Genomic DNA, 22,419 nt, shown 5'->3' on the forward strand with positions numbered 1-22,419 from the left:
CTGAGGAAAACAGCAGTATAGCTTTACAAGGAACTGTGTTGACTGAAAAACTGACATCTAGTAGAGGAAAACGTTGCTTCTACCTGCTTGTTTTCTGCAGTTCGAGACCTCAGTATGCACCAGCAAAGGTTCAGCTCTCTCACTGGCAGCTACTCTCCGCGTGGCGCAGGACGTCTCGAGTTCCGTACAGCTCCTTGCCTGAACAAGCTGGAACTCGGTTATACTGCTGGCCCTGAGCAGCCCTTGGCAAGACCGATGTAATTTTCTGCTGCTGGATGAAAACCTTCACTGGGAGACAGACCTTGTCTTTGCTCCAGCTATAAACTTTCAAAACACACAATGATAGACCAAGCAATTGAAAATTTTGCACCACTGTGTCATAAGAAGAAGTTTCAATGTATAGTGTAGAGATTGCTAACTTGTGCTATTAACATTTTGACAAGCGTGTAGTATCGTTTTCTTTCCTTTTTTTAAAACCATTTAGTATTCCTGCGCTAGCTACAACTATAAATTTTACCCCATGGGTAGGATTTTATTGTTAAACGCCATAATAAAGCACACTAATCTTGACACCGCAGATGGAAGTATGAACCAAAACCAAAACCAAGCAAACAAAATCCCAACCCCAAATCCTGCATCAAAAAGCTGAACAAACCTTTCTCCATTTTGATATTTGCATGCTCCTATATGGACTGGCTGTGGCAATGTAATGCCTGTATAATGTTTTCAAATTAAAAAAAAAATGCTTTATGAAAGCAGGGTTGTTCATTTCCTTGCCTGTTTCCTTTCTGCTTTCTTCACCTAAAATGAATTTTCCGAAGTGTAAATCTTGACTGAAGGGCATAATTTTTTGCTGTGATGAGGACTTCTTTCCCTTGTGAGGTGATTGACCTACAATTCCTTCCAGGGTGTCTAAGCATAGGTGCCATTAAGCACCCTCAGATATTTTGCCTGGCCCCCAGGTGCTGCTCAAGAAGCTAGCTGAGATATCCTGATATTCCTTGCACTCATTTGGACACAAAATCAGTCCCCTGCTGTGTTCCTGAACTGGTTAATCACTCTAGAATTAATCTGGAGCAACGCACCTGTGTGATGTTGAAAGGTTTATCTGGCAGAGGTTACTGAGTGTCTGCAGCTGCCTTGCCCAGCCTCCCTCTGGACTGCTCTGCCCTGCAGCACCGGTCCCTGGAGAAGCCTCAAACAGGAAAGGAGAGGCTGGAGACAAAAATTAGACATTGAGGGAAAAGGTGTGTCAGGAGGAGCAGAACTGGGGAAAGACAAAAAAAGAGACTTCAGCCCATTTAAAGTTCACAAGGGAAGAAAGGAAAGGAAGATCCTGAGTGTGTGAGAGCAAGGGATTTTGGGAACATGTATTCACCTCTAAGAGTATTCGCCAGCGTATGCCTCTGTCCATCTCTCTTTGTCTGGTGTAGCTGCAGGAAACTTCGCATCAGTATTTCTCACATAGCATCACAGAACGGTTTGGGTTGGAAGGGACCTTCAAAGTTCATCTAGTCCAACCCCCTGCAATGAGCAGGGACATCTTCGACCAGATCAGGCTGCTCAGAGCCCCGTCCAGCCTGGCCTTGAATGTCTCCAGGGATGGGGCATCTACCACCTCATACTTCATTGCTGAGAGTAAAGGGAATGGAGACTGGTGAGTTCTTTCCAGCCTCTAGGTGCACTGTACCTGCAGGGAACCCCAAACATTACAGAGCCAGCAGTGCTGCACCAATGTGCTGGTTTATGTCTGATTTTCCAGTCTGAATGTTTCCTGAGTTGTCAAGAGCTCCGGAAACTGAGTTAGTGTGTGCATGGCTTTATCATGCTAACAGTTGATTGGTATTTTCCTCCAAGTCTGCTCAAGAGTCTCTCTGACATGACAAAAATCTCCTTTTATTGCCTGGCTAGAATTCAGCCTAGGTGCTTGAGTCATATGAATAGTAATTGCTTGGAATTACTCTAGAAACAGATCATAAATAGGTATTAATGGATCTTTCTGTGCTTTAATCATTGTTTCAAAACCGAAGGACACTCAATCAGCTTAAACTTACCACTCTCCCTTTGTTTTTGTTTTTTAAGAACTAGTTCTCAAAAATATTACAAATCCAAAGCTGAATGTGTAACAGTAATATGCTATGGCACGCAAATAAGGAAGCAACACTTTTTACACTTACAGGAGTTTTGTTAATTCTACTCCACAATTTAAGACAAAAAATATGCCACCGCTTTGCAGAAGGGAACATGATGCTTGTGCAGCCATAGACCTGTTCCCATAGCACACAGAATCACAGAATGTTGGGGGTTGGAAGGGACCTCCAAAGATCATCTAGTCCAATCCCCCTGCCAGGGCAGGAACACCTAGGTGAGGTTACACAGGAAGGCGTCCAGGCGGGTTTTGAATGTCTCCAGAGAAGGAGACTCCACAACCTCCCTGGGCAGCCTGTTCCAGTGTTCCGTCACCTTCACTGAGAAGAAGTTTCTTCTCAAATTCAAGTGGAACCTCTTGTGTTCCAGCTTGAACCCCTTACCCCTTGCCTTACTGTTGGTTGTCACTGAGAAGAGCCTGGCAATTGCGAAGTGGGTAGCAAATGCCAACAACACAGCAGTGATGATGTAATTGGAGTAAGAGCGTTGGCCACGTCATCCTCCTTCTCCAGTTTGAAGTGTGAGGTCATGCACTGTGGCACTTCTTAATAAAAATTCCTGCTAGATGGAGAGTATTCATTCCATAGGACTAGGATCACTCGCCAGTGATTAGTCACAGCCTGGCTGCGAGCCACCAGACAAAAACCCACAAACTGACCACAAAAAGCCAGTTGCAACCCTCAAACATCGTGACTTACATTACAGTTGGTATTTCAGCCTCAGTACAAGGCCCACAATGTTTCTTCAGGCCGGGTCGCTGGCTGGGTGGCCCAGCGTGGCCTCCACAGCCTTGGAACACACACAGGTGGCCCACGGTCCCACGAGGTCGCGCTGCCGGGCACACGGAGGAAGCACCGCGCTGCGTCTCACCAGCTGCCCCCTCGGCGAGGAGGCGCCCCTGCTGCCACTGCTACTGTACAGCAACCAGGCAGGGGAAAAAAACTTGGCCGAAAGTAAATCCCAAGGCTCAATATGAAAAGTCAGTCCTCTTTGCAGTCCTTTCTGTTGTGAAAGTATACATTTGTGATTATTTGGGGACATTTTTTTTTTCTTATCCTAGAAGTTCCATTTTTAATTGAAAACAATTGCACCGAGTTCCTCTAATATACATGAGATCCAATTCGGCCCTTTATGGATATGGATATCCCTTTATGGGTAGTCTAACACTGCAGAATCTCTTTAATGAATACAGATATTGTCAATCCTATATACCACACAAATATTTGTAAATTGAGACTAGGTGATTGTATTGGATTTATAATTTTTATTCTACTTAGATTCTGATTTATAACCTTGAGCTATAGTTGACTATTTTGTGACTCCTGATTATTTACAATGCCCTCAGCCAACTGCCTAGTGCTACCCTAACCTTAATAATGCGTTATTAATGCCTTACTCTTAAATACATTGTTTATACTAACTATTGTATTTTATTCCCCACATCGTGATAGCATCGGATTCATCCTATTTTAACATAACTGCAAAGCTGTCAGTATGAAATCTTCCCCTCCTTCCCATGCGAAATATGTACACGTCAATAACAAAGCATCGGATTTACCATGGATAAATAAAGGACTTTTTTATTCGAGACCTTAGCAAAGCAGAGATAGATAATGAACATGTGCTGAGTTTACATGATCACTGAGCACTGAAACAGAAAGCGATCCAAGTAGAACACTAGAGACACTTTGCATACAGAACAGAGACTCTGATAGTTGGTAGGCTTGCATTTTTACAGGTGCAGAAAGCCCGTGAGCGCACAGATCAGCGTTATTTGAGGTCATGCATATTTAACATCACACTGCCTATAGTAGCCAACATCACAGAAGCCTGGCTTTTTTCCAGATCCAAAACAATCTAGCAATCAATGTTTGCATATTCTTCAAATGGCTGCTTGCCTAAATGAACTTCCTAAGAGAGAAGGGGGAAGGGAATGGACTAATCACAACAATAATCTGAACAGTCTCATTACATGACTCCCTGTGAGCTTTGGCTTGAATTAACTAATGTAGTTCCTGGCATTAAACACATATGCAGGTGCTAGATGGGTCACACATGTGTGCAACCATTGGAGTGGATTTCATAAGTCCCTGTACATCCTCTGTGAGCCTACACTTTAATTAAAAAGAGAGAACCCACAAAACAGGGCGACAACTTTATTCATTTAAAACTGTCGCAGTTCAGATTTTCCAGACTTCAGCCTCCATTCATCAGGATTCATTTAACAGCCAGGTTGATGAGGAGTGTTAGCACTGCAGGACCTGCTTTGATGTTGCATCCTCAGAGCCCACCATCTCCTGCGGCAGGGCTGCTAACAGGGCCAGTGGGCCACACCTGCCAGCAAAGCGTTTGAAAATCCCCAAATTCCAGTCTTTCTTTTAGTCTTGAGCTTTAATACAACATACAATAAAAGGGAACAGGGCTTTAAAGTGAAACAGGTGTGTATTGAAAGAAGAGGATAGCACCCAGCTGCCTAGTACCCGTGCTGTGTCACCCAGATTGTCTGACGGTCTTTTTTCCCAAGTCACCATCCTCCACATGGCCAAGACAACTGCTAAGTTCATCTTCTCTGCCCTTTTGCTCTAAGTCAGTCACACTACCTTCTGAATCCCTGACCCAAACGAATTCATTCACATCTCCAGGTCCCTCAGCTGTCCTGCCTCTCTCTCCCAGTCTGCCCCTGTGTGTGGGTCCTCTGCCTGCTTGCTGACCTCTCAGGCAGGGATCTTGCTGCTTCATTGCTTGTGTAGTCCAGCAAAATGGGCTTCTGGACTTTACATGGGGGCAACTGGTGGCAGAATATTTGAACAGAGGCTTCTTTTGGTATCTGTATGAATGTCAGATTCCAGCCCTGCCCCAGTGCAACTGGAAATATTAAAAAAATACCATAAAATAATATGCCCCCCAACACAATTTTACTATCTGATAGTCAGCCAATGGTATACTGATATGGTATACAACCAGTCATAAGAGATTTGAAAAAACAAGTGTGAGAAAATGTGTTTCTGTGTGCCATTTGACTTACAGAGAAAGTGAAGAGTCTTGCTTGCTAAATCTGTCTCAGACTTTGACATTGGGGAGTGGGTGGTGGAGGATGAGCTATAGGTATTGTTGAAGTCATTTGCTCTAACAAAAAAAAGCCATATTATTTCAGGCTGCGAAGTGACGTTTGGACTGCGCAAGTGGCAGTTACCCGTGTCATCCCTTCCTGATGGAAAAGACAAACACACAAAGCAAAACACCTCTTGAGCTTGTAACTATTTAAATAATTGACAATCCATTCACATACATAAAGACTGGCTTCCTCTTCACAAGTCTTCTCTCCTGCAGCTCATGTTTTCCTCTCCAGCCTCTCTGCAGCTGGTCACACCAAGGAAAGGCTTAATTCCATTGAAAAAAAAAAAAAAAAAAGAGAGACAGAGAGAAAAGGGTAGTGTTTATCCAAGATATAACTGTGATCACTCATAGCTTCTCATTCTTCTTGTACAAATAAGTCCTTTGAGCTGTGTTTGGTGCAAACATGAATGTGGATGAGCTGCATTCGTCATCACCAGCTGACAGCAGGATTGCGAACACTCAGCCCCCAAACCTGAATCTTCACTTCTACCCCAGACCTTAATTCATGAGAGAGGATGGAGAGACAGACCCAGCTGAGCTCTTTGTCTTATTTCCTCTGGGTGTGGGCGGGAAGAGTATATGCTCAAGACAGCATGAGAAATCTTGTGCTGCTACAGCCACTTGAGTTCGAATTTTGTGTTTAGATATAGGGCTGTGCTCAGCAGAGCCAGGAGTCTCTACCTTCCATGGGTTTACTTAAATTAGAATTGTTGTGGGCTGGTGAGCTAAAGAAAGTAATTGCAGCAGCTGCACTAGCAATGGCTTGTCTCCACTACTGGGGAAGGGGAAACATCACTGCCAGCTACAGCACAGGTATTTTATTATGACAAGGGAATATTGATGGACTTCGCTCTGAATGTGCATAATGAAATATCAGGGAGAAGTGACATATCCATTTTAAAAATAATATCGTAGCACTCCCATTTTAGCTTGTGCATTTTCCTTGTGAGTTTGCCATGCTTTTTGCCCACACGTGACACCAAGAGACCTTTTCCACATCAGTGTTTGAGACACAGAGCAAAATGCAGATTTGGCACAAGGGCCAAAAAATAGGGTTTGGCAGCCCAAGAGACTTTCGGTGACATTAAATTCAGTCCAGCACCTCACTTACATAGTAAGTGGTCAAGGCAGGAAGGTGTGTTTCCAGACCAGATCTGGACTCCTGCAGACTCTGTGATGGGGAGGGAGAAGGCTCATGGTTGTGCAGGGGAAAGATGTGGCAATGGGGAAGAGAGAAAAGTGCTGATTATGGGGTGGGGGGAGTCTCTTGGGGTGGAAAAGAGTTGAGAAAGGAATATGAATCGTGAAGGAGAGAAAGGCTAGGGGCAGAGGGGCTGTGGCCTGGGGGGATATTTAGGAGGCTGGGGAGGGATGGGAGAGGGGTTCATTGCCCCACCTGCTACCCAAACTCTGCAAAACCCTGAGGCTCCAGCTCTCTCCTTGGTCAGCAGTGGGTGTGAAGGGAATGTGGTCTACCTTCATCTCCTCTAGAGGAGCATCTGCCCTTTGCTGCAGGCAGCCATCTGTGACTTCCCTCTTCGTTTTATAAAGCAGGAGATCTCCTCCACACCACAATGTCATTTCTGTTGATTTCTATTAACACTAGAAGGTAACGACTTCTACTCTTAGCTGTTCCCACTGACTTTTAATGCTGCTCTGGTGTTGCCTCCCTTTCCAAGCAGCAGCACTTTGCCTGGGGGCTCCCACTTTCCTACCTCTGTCACTTGCCTTTGAAATCACAGTGGAAACAAAAAGGAACTGCTTTTGTAGGTGGGTCCTCCTTAGAACTTGTGGTGTTTGTGTTAAGGGTGTGTGTACCTAAAACAAAACACTGCCAAAGCCAACGAACAATCCCTCCCAGATACTCAAGAGAGAAGAAAAATTCCTCAAACAAGAACACTAGTATGGAAAGGAACTTTATTCTTGTTGCCAGACAAGGTATTCTTGTTGCCTTACTTGCTGGTTTTTTCCTACCAGTGGCCCCTGCTCCAAACTGAGTTGTAAAATCGTATTTTAATGTATGAGGGAAAATTGTTATGGTGTTGGATAGTTGTATTTGGGGGCAATGACATCTCTGCGAATGTGAGAGATAGTCAGTATGTCTGAGCAAAGGGAAAAATAACCCACCCTAGTTTGTCTTTCTGTGTTTCACGATGTTGATACTGGCTGTCTTCTGGTTTTTGCAAAAGCTGAAGGGCAATTAATTAGTGTATTTGAGGCTCTGTAAGAGGAGCGTCTGGCGTTTACCACTGACACTTTAATCTAATGAGAAGTGCCTGGCACTTTCTGCGTAATTTCAAAATATTTTGTTTGGAAGAATTTCAAGCCGTATAAAATAAGTCAATCATGTTATGTCAACAATTCTGGACAAAAGCAACACCCACATCTTAGGTGCCATGTTTCTTCTGAGTTTCTTGTACTTGGCTTGCAGCAGAGCTACCAAAAAAAGGTGTCCCTTCTTTCGCTGCTTGTTCTGCAGGAAGAAGAAAAGATGAGGGGAAAGAAATAACAAGAGAAAGATTGTTGAGGCTCCATGGGCCTCTCATGTAACGGGTTTGCCTCTGTGAGTTCATAAAGTAGTAAAGCCACAATTGCTCTGAACTCTTCCTCTCCCCTGGCCTAGCGATGTGACAGTCTTTCATAATAGAGCCCAAGGCATTCATTTTGATACACGGATTTGATAAAAAGAATAAGTAACTGCAGCACACTGAACAGGAGCTTACAACCACTAACTGAGAACTGTTTCAGTCTATAGTTGTCATTAACGCATTTGGAAAAAATAACACAGATAAAATGCTTGCACATTCTGATTTCCATGAAACAAAAGATGTGGTGTGCAGAAAATGAATCAGTCAGTTACACCATCCATTGGCGAGTGCAAAAGGAGTAATCCCCAAGTGGAAGATGACTACACAGAACTATTCCCAGACTGCAATAGCAATTTCATCACCTGCTGGGGATGAAAGCACATCTTCCATAGGAGCTGCTATACTGCTGAGTCAGTGGTATTTATGCCCAGCCCCACAGAATAAATCTTTCTGTAGGGGCCTTTTGCTTACAGTTGGTGACCTGAATGTAATCAGTTACCTGACATTTGCATATGCAAAGGTGATTTTTCACTTTATCAATTTAACATACAAATATTTGTATTTATATTACCTAGATATAAGCAAAAATATTTTTCAGCCTGCTGAGGATGTGGCAGGTGATGCTCATTTGCATACTGTAGATATTTGTGCTATCCAGTAGAACTTCAAAAGAAATAGTATTTTTCATTTCTTATGAAGTCTAAGACTTTGATTTATCACGTGGAGAAACGTAGTACTTGTAACTAGATTGGAATGCTTCTGTTGTGTTTGTGGAGCTACATACAAGAGCTTGTATAGAGCAGAGCTGTATATACAGAGTTGCTCCATGTGTCTTGTGGGTGACACTTGCACCATGCCCATTTGGCCTTCACGCCTTCTTCCTACTGAGGCAAGTGGTCAGTGTTAATCCTGAGTGATGGCAGAGCCATCTTGTTTCTGGGTCTTGCCACTGTGACGATTTACTAATTTAACCTGCCATGATTTAATATTCAATTTTTTCTATATATTTATATCTCTGCTTGGGATATACTTGGAATATAAAAGACCTATGCTTTAAAAAAGCCCTTAAAGAACACAATTTAAAATTATAAATGGAGTAAGTATTTGAAGTATATTTGTCCTTTTCCCAATTTTATATAGCATAACTCTTAAAATTTAAAGATGCTGTTGTATTTAAAACTAATGCCATAAGTCCTGAATTGCTTTTACTGGGGTTTCCACATTAATACCTGTTTCACCAATGTATGTGTGGTGTTCTATGCATTGTATTTAAAAATAAGAGCAACCTAATAGATTTTGCATTTAAACAGAAAAGAGAATGGCTGCAAAAGTGTACAGACAGATTATTCTTGAAATGTATTACTCTCCTGAGCTGTTAACTGATGTTTCTCTTTAAATGGGCTTTCTCCTTGTAGATGCTTCCTTCCCATTTCCATCCCCTGATGATGCCTTGAGGCATCCATACATATTGAACAACTTCTACAGAAAGCTTCTTTAGTAACAGACAGCTGCAAATTTTGACCTTTTCTGGAGCTGTGCTGTGCAAACGCTGCCGGGGCAGCTTTGCCTTCTGCCCAGCTGCCAGATGTTGCTGAAGCTTCTGGATGGCTCCCATCCAGCCCTTGGGAAGATTTTCATGAACGCATCTCTGAACCTGCACTTTCTCTACTTGTTTTACTGGCAATCACCTTGACATCATCCAGCAAGTTTCTTTGGCAATTGTGTATTCTCCCGACATCTAGAAATCTGTCATTCTTTTGTTTTGTCTCTTCTCAGCTTTTTAATTTATCCTCTGACTGCTATTAAATGTGCCCTCTCTATCTCTCCTCTAAGCCTTGGAGAATTTAATTTCTCGGTCGTATTCTCTCTCTTCTTTTTGCATATTTTTTTTCTTCTGCATCTTATGCATGGGTAAATTTGTTCATATATCTGCCAGGTGAATGCAAATGAATTCCAAACCTTCCTCTCAAGTTCAGATCCATCTTCTCTGTCCAAACTAAACTGTCTGCTGGTCTCTCTGACAAGGGCGACAGTGTGGCTTAAGCCTTGCTCAGTCTCTTCCTGCTGGAGCTGCTCATCTCTGTTCTTAATTACTGTGAGCTCTGCAGCCTTGAAGCCACTGCCTCTTTCAATGGGTGTGCAGTTTTGTCCTGGAGAAATGCTGCTGCTCGTCTTGGTTTAATTAAAGTAGTTTCTTCTTAAAGGTTGTTCTTCAAGCACAGCACTTAAGAGATCAATTCCACTTCTTTTTTGCTTCTGCTACAGATAAGGAGGGGGAAGAGTAATTAGCACAAGTGTCTGCAGCAGCAGAGGCTCCTCACTGTCTATCACTGAGGTGGTGTGTATTCAACTGGCACCTAGCAGGTGGATGTCATTTTGGTGTTTTGGGGTTCTTTTTAAAGGTTTCCTTAGTGCAAGGAAGATAGTCACTTCCTTCATTTTACATAGATCAATCCTCTATTACCTTAAGTCTTGTAGAAAATTAACGTAAGACAAGTCTGTGTGATACCTTATGGAAAGGGAAGGAGATACCTTAAACAACAACTGCTGCCACTCACTGTCTCATGGATTGCACTCATTCACACCCAGGTACTCGCAAGCCATCCCAGATCAGTCATGAGCAACACTAAGAGCTAGGACTCCAGCTTCCAAGTCCTCAACACTTCTTAGGAGAGAAAAATTTGTTCCTGAACAGACTTGGTGTGCCTCTTTGGACTCAACAGTTACCATAGGGTGAGCTTTCACCTCTGAACCTTGCTTATCTTTTCTTCTGTCAATCTTAGGCACACTTGCTGTCTATTGCCTATTCTTCCTTGTTTTGGTTATCTTTCTGGCTGCAACTTGACTTCTGGTTGTGTGACAGGGTGGGAATGGCACATATGGTATAGCCTTGTTGCCATCATCTTGTTTACATCTAGATGAGAAGACCTGCATCCTGGTGGCAACACATCCCTCTGTGTTAACAGGACTGACTGCTGTCCCCCATGTACTGCATCGTTTAGTGCTAGATGCTATTGTTTTAACCCTTGATCTCTTCATTTTCTTCTGGTATCCTCACAACCAGGCATCTCCGTTCATATTGCATTCAGACAAGTCTCAGTATTTCTGTTACAAATAATTCTGTACCTACGGTCTGAATGGTGAAGTAGAATTTACTTTTGCAGTTATTATGGATTATTACAGTCGTTTGGCTTTTTGCAGCTATATTAATATTTTGCACCACAGGCTTTCAGTTCTGTTTCAGTTTTTACCTGCCTGGCTCGTACTTCCCCTGTTGCAGGGACCTATAAAAAAAAATTAAAGATGGCAACATGAATATGGAGCAAGTCACCATGGCCAAGAAACTTAAAATGCTGGAAGTTATTTCTTGAGCATAAATAATTCTAGCATCTGTTTCATAATATTCCAATGCAACTACTTCTTTTTTTCCTGAAGTACAAAAGCAGAGACACACCTGTGTTTTTATACAGATAACTGATTTGGAGAATGAAGTGATGAGTATCCCTTGGTCAGCTGGGATTGTCTGTATGAAGCAGTGACTCAGTACAGAACGGCAGCCTCAGAGGTGAGCAGATGGAGGATTCTCTGAGAGAAGCCTTTTTGACTCTTTCAAAGCTGATATTGTTTCAAATAGGTAAATGCCATCAAAAAGATATGTGTATTCCATAGGTATTCATGTGTGGAGGAAGAGGGAACTGTTTGTTATCCAGTGTCCTGTATAACATTACTTCCCCATTCCCTCCAATGAAATGTCTGCTTCTGGCCTTACTTCCCACAATAATCAAATAATTTCAACACTGTTTTTGGTAGAAAAGATGGATACTGAGTCTTGCTCCAGCCCAGCTTTCTTAAGCTGTCCTTTTACAAGTTGACAATTCAGTTTTTCCCTCGACACCAACACTTTTATCATTGTTCTGCAGATATGAAGAGCGGTGGTTAAAAGACTATTTAAAGCCCTCATTCCTGTGTGTCTTAGTTCTAAACCTTTCAAGGTCTATATGAATTTTGTTCATGAGTTTTAGGACTCTATTTTTTTCTCCTTATTTTGTACTAAAATGCAAACCTGAAGTTCCAGGTCTTAACACAAGCCCAAAAAATGAGCAAAACATTGAAAGCATGAGCAGTCAAGCTCTTTCATCACAAGTACTTTCCACCTTTGCTTCGTGCCATCAATTTAAGGCATTCTCTGCTCCTGTCTACTAGATTGGATTTTGGATTACAAATGAAAAAAATATCTTACAATTACCTTTGCTGGTTTTGGAGTCCTTGTATGTAAGAATTGGACTCTAATCCAAACAGCAATAAAACGTCTTTATTTTAGACTACAATACTTTAAACCAAAAGTCATTAATCCAGGTAAGCTTTCCATGTTTACCTCTCTCCTCAGAACTCACAATTTCTACTTGGTTTATCTGCTTGAGGTAAAAAAAAAAAAATATAAATATATATACATATAAAAGGGAGAGAAAAAATGCTACGATGTGTTCTGCTGCTGCAGTTCAGTTATTGTTTGTTTATTTTCTTCTACAGCATTTGAGATTATAAATTTCTTGCAATTACTCTGTCCTAAACACTTTTCCTGCTCCTGCTACAAAAAGGAATTGGCAACAGCTTTCAGTTCCCTTACTTCGTCTATTCATTTTCTTACCTCACATTGGGAAAACGTAGTTTTTGGGCACTGTTGTGGGTTAATGAAAGCATTCTGTAAACTTCTGTCTATCAGCTTTCAGACTGAAACATTTTCAAATGACCTGTGGATTAAAGGCAAGTGAGGGTTAAAATCTGAGTTTGTCTGTGTTTATTTCTAATTGATGGCCACACAGCAACTGTGATAGGACCATTCTTTGTCATGGGATCAAATGGTGGCTTTTCATCTGGTGGTGGCTGTTGTTGTTGGATATTTCTGTTTTGATGTCAAAATTATATGACTTGAGAACACTATCCATTCAGTCAAAATAGTTAACATAGGGTTACAATGGGGGATTACAAATTCCAACAAGATATGTTTAATCGTAAGGGAGAAGTGCTTGCACTGAAAGTTTCCTTTCTCCATGGAGATTATATTGCTATGTAGATTTTCAGATTTTCTAATTTTTAGATCAGTAGAATATTGTGGCTTGCAGTGAAAACTCAGACTGGAATTGATTTTTAGGATTTAACTTTTCATTTGTAATTACTCAAACAGAGGATTTATTCCTTAAGAAGTTCATTAATGAGTGCCTTAGTGCCCTAAAGAGATGACTGATTTTAATAGAAATGCAGAAGAAAACTGAAATACTTAGGTGCAGAATCCTTTCTTAGTGAAATAAGTAGCTAGAGCCTTTCTGACAATTGACACTTAGATGTGAGTCAACAAAAATTATTTTCCCAACTGATTTCAAATGTTAGATGTGTAAGAAAACCTCAAAGATACACAGCAGCTCTTGAAAATATGGTCTCTTGCATTTATATGCAATGCAACATCTAGCATCTGACTTTTATCTTGGGATAAGATAAGGAGTATATTCTTTATACAAGAGGGTGTGTGTATATATTTCTCCTCTCTCTTCAGTCATAGAAGGATATGCAGTAACTCACTACATGGATGTACACTCAACATGTACACTTTAAACACCACATAACTCTTTATGAATGGGCAGAGACAATAACAGGAGAGAAGATGTAAGAATAAAAATGCATGCTATGAAAAAAGAGAGAGAAGGGAAGAAGCCGTCGAAGGAGGCTACATCTGACGTGGGACTGAGAAGTGGTTTGCTTGCAGGTATGTCCTACCTACACGTCAACTCCACACTGATGTAAGGTCTGCGATGCACCAGTCACTTCTGGCTGGGGTTTCTACATACTGTACTCCAACAGGTCCCAAATGATGAGGAATGGGGTACCCAAAACACAGCATGAGTCCTTGCAGGCAAGAGAAATAGCTGAAAATAACGTACCAGGCAAAAGTTGTAGCTACATGTACACCCCTGTGAGCAGGAGGGCTCTGGTGTGTGTGCTCTTGGAATGGTGGCTGTGGCTGGGACATCACGTCTGTTACCTGAACTGTTCAAAGTAATTCTTGCCAAATGGTTGTGCTCTTCTTTTAATTGATGGTGCTTGTGGTTTGCTGAAAATCTCGATGACTGATGCATAAAAATGAGGTGTTACTGGAGCTGTCTGCTTGACTTTATTAAATAAAGATTAATTTATCCTATGTGTATAGAGTACATTGCAGGGTTATGTACAGCTTTGGTCCTGAGCTACAGTTTTTAACAGTCTCCTTAGGTAACAATTTGTCATAGCCATTAGTGTCACTTTTCTACAGTGCATATTCAGGATAATTGATCAACTGTCTTTTGCTGGTGCTCTCACAGGACCTCTTAAGTTGAGGGTTGAACTGCTATCTGCAATCTTATATTACAAGCATAACAAAGCCTATAAGAACACTGGAAACCTTTTGTACACTCCTCATGTTTGTCTTTTATCTTCATTTCCAGTACACATGCTTCACTTTTGAGGTTTATTTAAATTCACTCCACACTAGCAACTACATCTTTCAGAAAGTAAAAATATGCTGTTCAATTTCAGATTTTGAGAAAAACTGGGTAGGGGAAAAGAAGTTCTTCTCTATGAGAAGAATTCAGCTTGATAAAATAATAATAATAATTTTTAAAACATCTCTGAAAGATTTTTAGCTTCCTCAGATGTGTGCTGTGTTGTGTGATGAAGCAAAGTTCAGCCAGGGCTAGTTTATGTACAGCTGCACCAAGACCTGGCTGTGATCTCTGATTTTCAAAGAATTGGCTCTGGCAAATTTGAGTAATTACAGGAAGGCTAAGAAGTCTTGAGAGACTGTCAGGAATGTCTGTAATGTGGAAAGACTGATTTGTGAAAAAAAAAAAAAAAGGCTTTATAAAAGTAGATAAAATAACACTATCTGTCCATAGCTGTGAATTTTCCTAAGTGTCTGAAACGCTTGACTCTCAATGTGGGGAGATATTCTGAAATCAATGGCATTAAACTAATTAATAAAAAATGTAGCCTGCTGGTGAATTTGTAATTCTTACCTATTAAATTAGAATGATGTCCTAAAACATGGTGAAGAAGCCACATTACCTAGGGTGTTCAAAGCAGCATAAGAAAAAAGTCAAAAATAAAAAATGGAAGAAAACACAGGATAAGAAAATCTCTTTGATTAGTCCACTCTGTCAATACCCTACCAGGTGCTTGTTGTCTCTGATTTCCAAGAGTGGTGTTTGGCAATAATAACATATTTGTTATTTGGGAATCAGTTCTTCCTATGCTAGCTAATGCAGTATAAAAAAAATCAGAGGCTTTGGCAAATTCTTCGCTATTCTGCTAACAAAAGCACCTTTTGTAATTTACAGTTAAATTGATCTGAGATATTTAGATTTGCTTTATTGGAAGTGATATTTCTCGGGGTTCAGCTGAGCCAGTCTCAAGACCCTCCGACAATTTCCACAATGGAGATGGGTACTCCCTGTTTAACTTTATCCCTGGGGCTGGCTGACTGAAAATGTCGTAGTTACTCATTTTCTGATTTAGATTTGAGTTAGGGTTATTGCATTCGCATCAAATGGAAATTATAGCTGCTAATCACATTATCTTCAGTGTTGTTTATCCAAAGATTATGGCTGTCTAAATATGTATGACAATATTAGATTTCGAAGAAGATATCTCTAACAGTTGTGGTATGTATTAGTAAATGATAAACGGCTCAGATTTTTACTCACTTGTTGTGGAAGCTTCTTCTGGCACAATTGCAAAACCTCATTAGAAATCAGCACTTAGCTGTGATTTTTAGATTATGTGCATGATGTTCACCATATTTCATATCCCAATACAATATTTGCCTTCCTATTTTAGTAAGACCATATCACCATTGTCTGAGTTTTACCAGTCTGGAAACCCCCTGCAGTTTATTGAGGTTAAATGTCACCAAAGAAAAGAAAAAAACCTTAGACCCTAGTGAACATCTTTTCAATGTATAGAGCTGCTTTTGGAGCTACACACCTGAGTCCCTTCATTCTGGACTCTTTGGACCATTTCTCTTTAGACATGAGCCAATGGGTCCTCTAATGGGACTAAAAACCTAACTGTCCTGCTCATGCAGGAAAGATTCTTTTGGGGTAAAGTATTTTTTGGTGCAAGCAAACAAAATTGCTCTTCAGTACATAAAGCACCTCCTTTGCCTTCTCAACCGTACAGTCAGTTGTTCAAACGAGAGTGTGGAATTTATGATCTTAATCAACACGTACTTCAGTTTCTTGGAAACTGCTTTGAGATGAAAGAGCTCACTACCTCTGTTTACAGTCTGTTACCAACATGGTATCATTCTATCATAGTCTTTTCAAAGGCCACATAAGGAAGATTTGGGAGGGGAAGGCCAAAAAAAAAAAAAGGCAAAATAAACAAAAAGCTGTAGATGATGACCCCATTTGAGTCAGCATAGCTTAACTTCCTATGATCTCTGTCACTGTCAAGAAAGTGCAACTCTTTTACCTCCCTTTCACCGGTTGTAGACTCAGTCTTTCACTCAATATATGTTATTTTGGAGGACTTGCATAAAATCCAGCTTGCCAAAATGGCAAAGGGACCAATGAAAGGTGAGCAGTGAGTCAACATGTTCCAAAGCGACTCGCCTGCTGCACAACTCAGCAAAAAAGCAGCACTGACAGCACTCAGCTTCCCATATTGTGGGGATGTCAGAAAAGATAATGAGCAAACCAGCTGGTCAGAAATTGCTGTTGCTCATCTGAGAGATGGGAGAATTGTTTGCTTGTTTGCTATTCAATCTATGAATGGATAGATTACTTTTTTTCTTTTTTGTGACAGTGCTCTTCACCTTTAGGGACTCGGCTTGGATGTTGAGAAAGATGTTGGCTTTATTTAAGATTACTGGGAGTTTAGAAATCAAAGAAGACCTTTAAATTTAGGGAATGGTATCACCGAAGTAACATTTTTTAGTGAGGTGTTGTTATTTTCAAAAATTTCTAATGTATTTCCAGTATTTAGTAATTACCAGAGAATTTTTAAGTAGGGAAGGTAAGTACTACCAAGTATGTTGCTTTTTTGCAAATATTGCTGGGGAGAAAATATCCCCCTTATTCCCTGAGCCACTCTGAGGCACAGCAGAAAGCTAGTGTAACATGTAAAATCTGTTGAGGCTGTGCAGCACTCAAAATTCAAACTGATGTTGTGCTCTCTTTGATAATACACCCATGATTGTCTGCATTGTCAGCACTGGTGTTTGGGATTCCTAAAGCTGTTCCCATACTTTTGTTTAATCTTTCATAGTCACATACTGGGCATCTGTGGGCAATTTACCCTTAATAAATAATGGTCAGTAGGCAGAGGGTTTTCTGTAAAGAAACTAAAGTGTAATGTTATATACTTGTAACTGAAATAACAAGCGAAGTCAATTGCTAATAGGGACCAAAACAAAACGGACTGGGAGCTTATCAAGAGAGATTACACACGGGACATGGTGGCCAGTTTGTGACCAGTTACCTAGCAAAGGGCTTTGTGTTTTGTGACCTGCATAAGCTGTCTCTGGGTGCCAGACTCTTCATTTTTTTCTCTGTGGACCAAGTGCCCAGACTGTGAAAGATGTTGCATAAACTGTCTGCTGTAAGTGGGGATGGTAGATGATTTCAAGTTCAGATAGGGTAAAAGATGAAATGTTGTAAACACAGCAGCCAGTAAAGCAGAGGTTTCAACGCTGAGAAATGTTGACCCCTGTCCTGGGGAGCCAGAGCAAGGTGTTTTCTGCCTCCATTTAGAAATGTAGCTTCAAAAGGCTGACAAACGTGTACTGGGCTCCTTTCCTGAAGGAGAAAAGAGTCCGTCTAGATGCTGTGATCTCTCGCCAGCACTCGCCCTGCCTGGACTTGAAGAGAAAAGTGCTACTAAAAACAAGAAACTCCTGATAACCTAATGGCAAACATAGTGTAGTCACATAGTATTGGCCCGAGGGACCTTCCCTTGCAGGTTGTGGCGGGTGCACTCTACCCCCCAGCCAAACCAGCAGCAGTTTGGTACAGGCTCCAGAGGAGGTAAAGGCCTGAGCTGCAGCCAGGCCAAGAACTCCTTTTAGGAAACCCACAAGGAAGCAGAACGGCACACTGAACATCGATAATCTGTGGGTGCAGGGAGCCTCGTGCATACATTTCATACTGTGTGTGATTTGATTACGAGTCAACCACTTTATTCTATAAATACGACAATCTGGGTGAGCCTATTTTGAGCTCTCTCTGCTAAACAAGCGTGGCTGTGGGACAATGGTTTTTATTACTCACAGGTCACTGGATGAGCCCAATTTAAGTTTCATATCAATAATTTAGCTTAAGGGAATTCATGCTAAATAGAATTAATCACCTAGAATTAGAAGATTTTGTGATTTTTTTTTAATATACTGCCTGCTTCATGTTACTTAGTAAGCTGTGTGTTGTAAAGTTCTGCTCTTATTTACCACAAGTGGCTGCAGACTACGCTGAACATCTGTGAGACGAGGTTTGGTTTGCACTTCGCGGGAAAGAACGGAATTGACTGGGGAGAAAATGACGACTTCAGGGCTAACACAAAGACATTATGGACATCTGCAAGACAGGGCCTGTTCTGCACTTTGCTTAGAAGAAAAGGATTTATTCAGACAAAACTGCACCCTCAAGTCTATGGACTATAAACAATATCTACAGTTAAAACTAAGGCCCACGCGAGATCAGTGAAAAGGATCCAATAAGAAGCAAGAAGACCCCAGACTCAGATACTGATGTTGGACTGAATCATGGTTCGGTCTGTGAAGACATAAAAATCTAGGGATTTCTGTGTTTGGCTGGGACCTCTGCACAGGCACCCAGCTTGAGCCAGCCCTCCTGATATACTATTCCATTAAATTATTTATTTCTATGAACTCCGATGCCTGAGAGTTTGCTTTGTGACTCCTGGGATCCAGACTTGAGAGCGACCAGACACCATGCCCCTGGAGGGAAGGTAAGCAGGATTTGGCTTGGCATTTTTCCTCCACGCAGTGAATAATAGAGTGAACCTTGCCACCGAACTCTCTTAAGTCTCACTTTCCTTTGAGTGATCTAAACATTATCCTGTGGCAAGCAGGACCCTAAATCATTCGCCTGCAACAGGACACGAGTAGCAGTGCCACAGACAAAAACTCAGCGACTTGTCTTTACGGCACGCTTCTTTTTCCAGCCAAGGCAAATGTTGGTTTAGTGCTCTTAGTCTCTAATCTGCCTTCTCAGAAACATGTCATTGTGTCCTTTTCTTCTCTCAATGATTTGCCTGCAAACAGAACAAGCCTTGGCACTGGCCCAGTCTCAGGGTACAAGACTTTTCTAGCACAGGAGCTATTCTGCACAGACTCCTTCTCACGGGTTTTTGACAGGGAGAGGTGGTTTTGGGGGCTTTTTGCGGTTTACCATAGCGGACTTCGTAATTATCAACTGTGTGAGCTTATATAAACCCTGCCATTGTACCACTTGGATTAAATACAAATGCAAACCACCTGCTGTTGTGCAGCCTGAAGTGTGAAGATCACTCTGGCTTCTGTCATCCAGTGTTCAAAGCCAGAAGGGTGTCGCTGTGACTTCTGAAGGACTCACAGCCAGACGTGGTGACAGTGGCACCCTCTGAGTCATTCCCCTATTTGAAAGAAGCTGTGCTGCATCTTATTTTGGAAAGATGTGGACTTGTTTGTCCTCGGAGAGTGTGATTCAGGCCTGTCAGATAGAAAAGTTCTTCTCCATGTGTAAATTTATCTAATAGAGTCTCCTCTGGTTATCATCTCTATTTCATTAGATCGTAATTTTTAGAGGCTGTAGTCTATCAGCTGAATGTCTGCTAAACCTGGTTGAAATACAGGCTCTCACTATTGCTTGCTGATAAAAGCCAGAAGCAGTTTCATCTGGAGCAGTTCTGTATTACCAGCTCTCACACAAGGGAATCTCTACTCAGCTGAAGAGTCCTGAAGAGCTTCCTTTTCTGCATGGTCACAGGTGGGCTAAAGTCCACATTTTAGGGTTGGCTACCCAGTGGGCAACAGCCGTAGTACAAAGATCACGAGTCTAGATGATGACATGCACAGGCAGCTTATCTCTCAAACAGTGCATGTCAAAGCAGTGTTATTTGGTGAGAAAAGTCATGTTTTTTCTTTTATCTATTAGTCTCCCAGGAAAGCTTTCTGATAACAGAGCTAAATTCAGAAGAGTCCATGGCTGTGCTCATCTTAACATTCCCTTTTTACAGATGGCCATTAAAAAATAAGGAAGAAAGAAAAAATTTTAAAAATGCAAAAGAGATTTCACAAGCAACCACCCTTACTGGAGCCTGTGAATTAATCAGTAAAAGGATGATTTTGTTCCAGGCATTGATAAGTTGTCATTATAATTCTAAGAGCATTTCAACAGCCTTTTGCCAGTTATGTCTCTGAGAGTCTTGTGACTTGCTCATTGGAAAAACTGTACCACGTGTGCAGCTGTTCTGCTTTTACAAGATAACGAGGCATCAAAAGATGCCAGGCATCGTGCCAGATAACGAAGCCATTAGAGCAAGACGACCCCAGCGCTTCTGCCTAAACGCCTCTGCTTGTTCCAAAATCATCAAATGGTCACAGCAGTGAGCAGCTCTGCCTCCTGTGAGGGATTCCTCTGCCAAAAGCAAGAGCTTGAACTCTGCTGAGATGTGTGACCCCAGAGTTAGTGGGAGCCATTAACTAACTCTTGTGGTGAAAGAAGGACATTGAAGAATACTGGGTCAGGCTCAAGTGGTCTAATATGGGTGAAAAAAATAGGTATTCTTATTCTTAATGATATGACTACAAACAGAAGGTTATAAGAGAGTGTTTTCTACTATTTCAGTAGTATGTTAGAACTTGCTTATTCAAATTTTGCTAGTTTTGAGAATAAATGTAGATAAATCAGCCTGCTGCCAGCAGAACATTAACTGCTGGCTTCTGCAGTCAGCTCTCTTTATTCTGAAAATGGTTTTTTTCTTCCGTATTCTCTTCCCCTCCAATTCCAAGTAAATATTTGGTGAGTGAATTTATATGCCATAATTCAGTATTGGAAAGAATTAATTACATCTATTAACTCACAGTAGTTCATCTGTATATTTTCCTTTTTTTTTTTTTTGAATCTGCAAAGGGTATTCCAAATCCAGCTTACTTTGGGGCACTTTAAAGACCAAGTAAACCTAAACCTTTGTGACATGAGAGAAGGAGAACTAGGGATGCAAATACCAGCTTGCTTGCATGGGTGACAGAAGAATGAGAAACAAACCCTGTGGTTAATTCCCTTGAGACAATGATGGTGAAAACTCTCAAAGCAATGCCTCACTGATACAATAAAGCCAACAGGAGAGAAACAGGGCCCCCTTTCCAAAGCAAGAAACTGTAGCAGATCTTAAAGATCTCCTTGTCTTTACTTTCTTCCTGTTTTGCATTCCTTTGCTTTGGTCCTGCTCTGTGTTACACAGCTGCACAGAAGTACTGTACATCTATAAAAATGAATTTATTAAGTCAGTGGTTTCGTCTTACTTATCTCTGCAAAATGCGTGTACAGCTGTCCCTGTACACAGTGATATATTCATAGAGTACAAGAATAAAGTTACACTTGAGAGAAAAAATTGATTTCAAGTCCAGTAGCTGGTGCTGGCACCTGGCCCCCTGCCTGAGAGAGTTTGTTGTTGTGCTTGCAGGGCGTTAGTGTAGGTGATTTTACTGACACAGAGTTGAGCTACTCAGGTTACCTCAGTGTGAAAAATTTAAATTGGTGTAACTGAGAAACCTAATGCAGGAGATGATGGCTTTTGCATTTATTTTAAAGCTTTAATTTCAGGTTTATGAGCTCTTCACAGAGTTGAGTGGTTTTTTAAGATCAGTTTTCTGTATCCGTGGTTTTAAACTCTGCTTTAAATTCCTTTTCTGAGTGCAATGAATAGCATGGTATCTCCTTAGCCCAAGCAGACCAAACCTGCTGGGCCACTTAATGGGTGGGTAGACGTTACCTTGAGTGCAGATGATAGGATCCAGCATCCCGCTGCAGGCATCGTCGCTTCTATTTAAAGAGAGAATGTGCTGTGGCCTCAGCTGTCCCTTAACTTTTACAACATGTGGTTTATAAGACACGAAGGCTTCATGTGCATTCTTGGGTGGCAGGGAAGAAGAATGGCCTCACCCAGAGCTGCCGGCCACCCTTGGGATGCGCAGAACAAGGAGCCTTTTCTGCACCCCAGGAAGCCTTGCAGTCCTGGGCACTCGTGTCCCAGCTTCAGTGCCAGATGCGTCCATCTTCTTCCCGCCTCAGCCAGCCAAGGGTGTGCTGTCCCCTCCATACTGCTGGTGTGAGCGGCTACAAAGACCTTGCCCCATGCCAGTCCCTTCGCCCTGGCATTCCCTGAAGGAATAATAATAATAAAAAAAAGGTTGTGTGCCATGGCTGCTTGTTCGCAGAACATGCATTTGCCTGTCCCTCATAGCCCGTGAAGATTATCCAGGCAAACAATACAGATCAAAGAAATCAGAACTACGACTTGTGATGATCTCTCACCAATA

Source organism: Caloenas nicobarica, chromosome 3 (genome assembly GCF_036013445.1).
Source record: "Caloenas nicobarica isolate bCalNic1 chromosome 3, bCalNic1.hap1, whole genome shotgun sequence".
Lineage (NCBI taxonomy): Eukaryota > Metazoa > Chordata > Aves > Columbiformes > Columbidae > Caloenas > Caloenas nicobarica.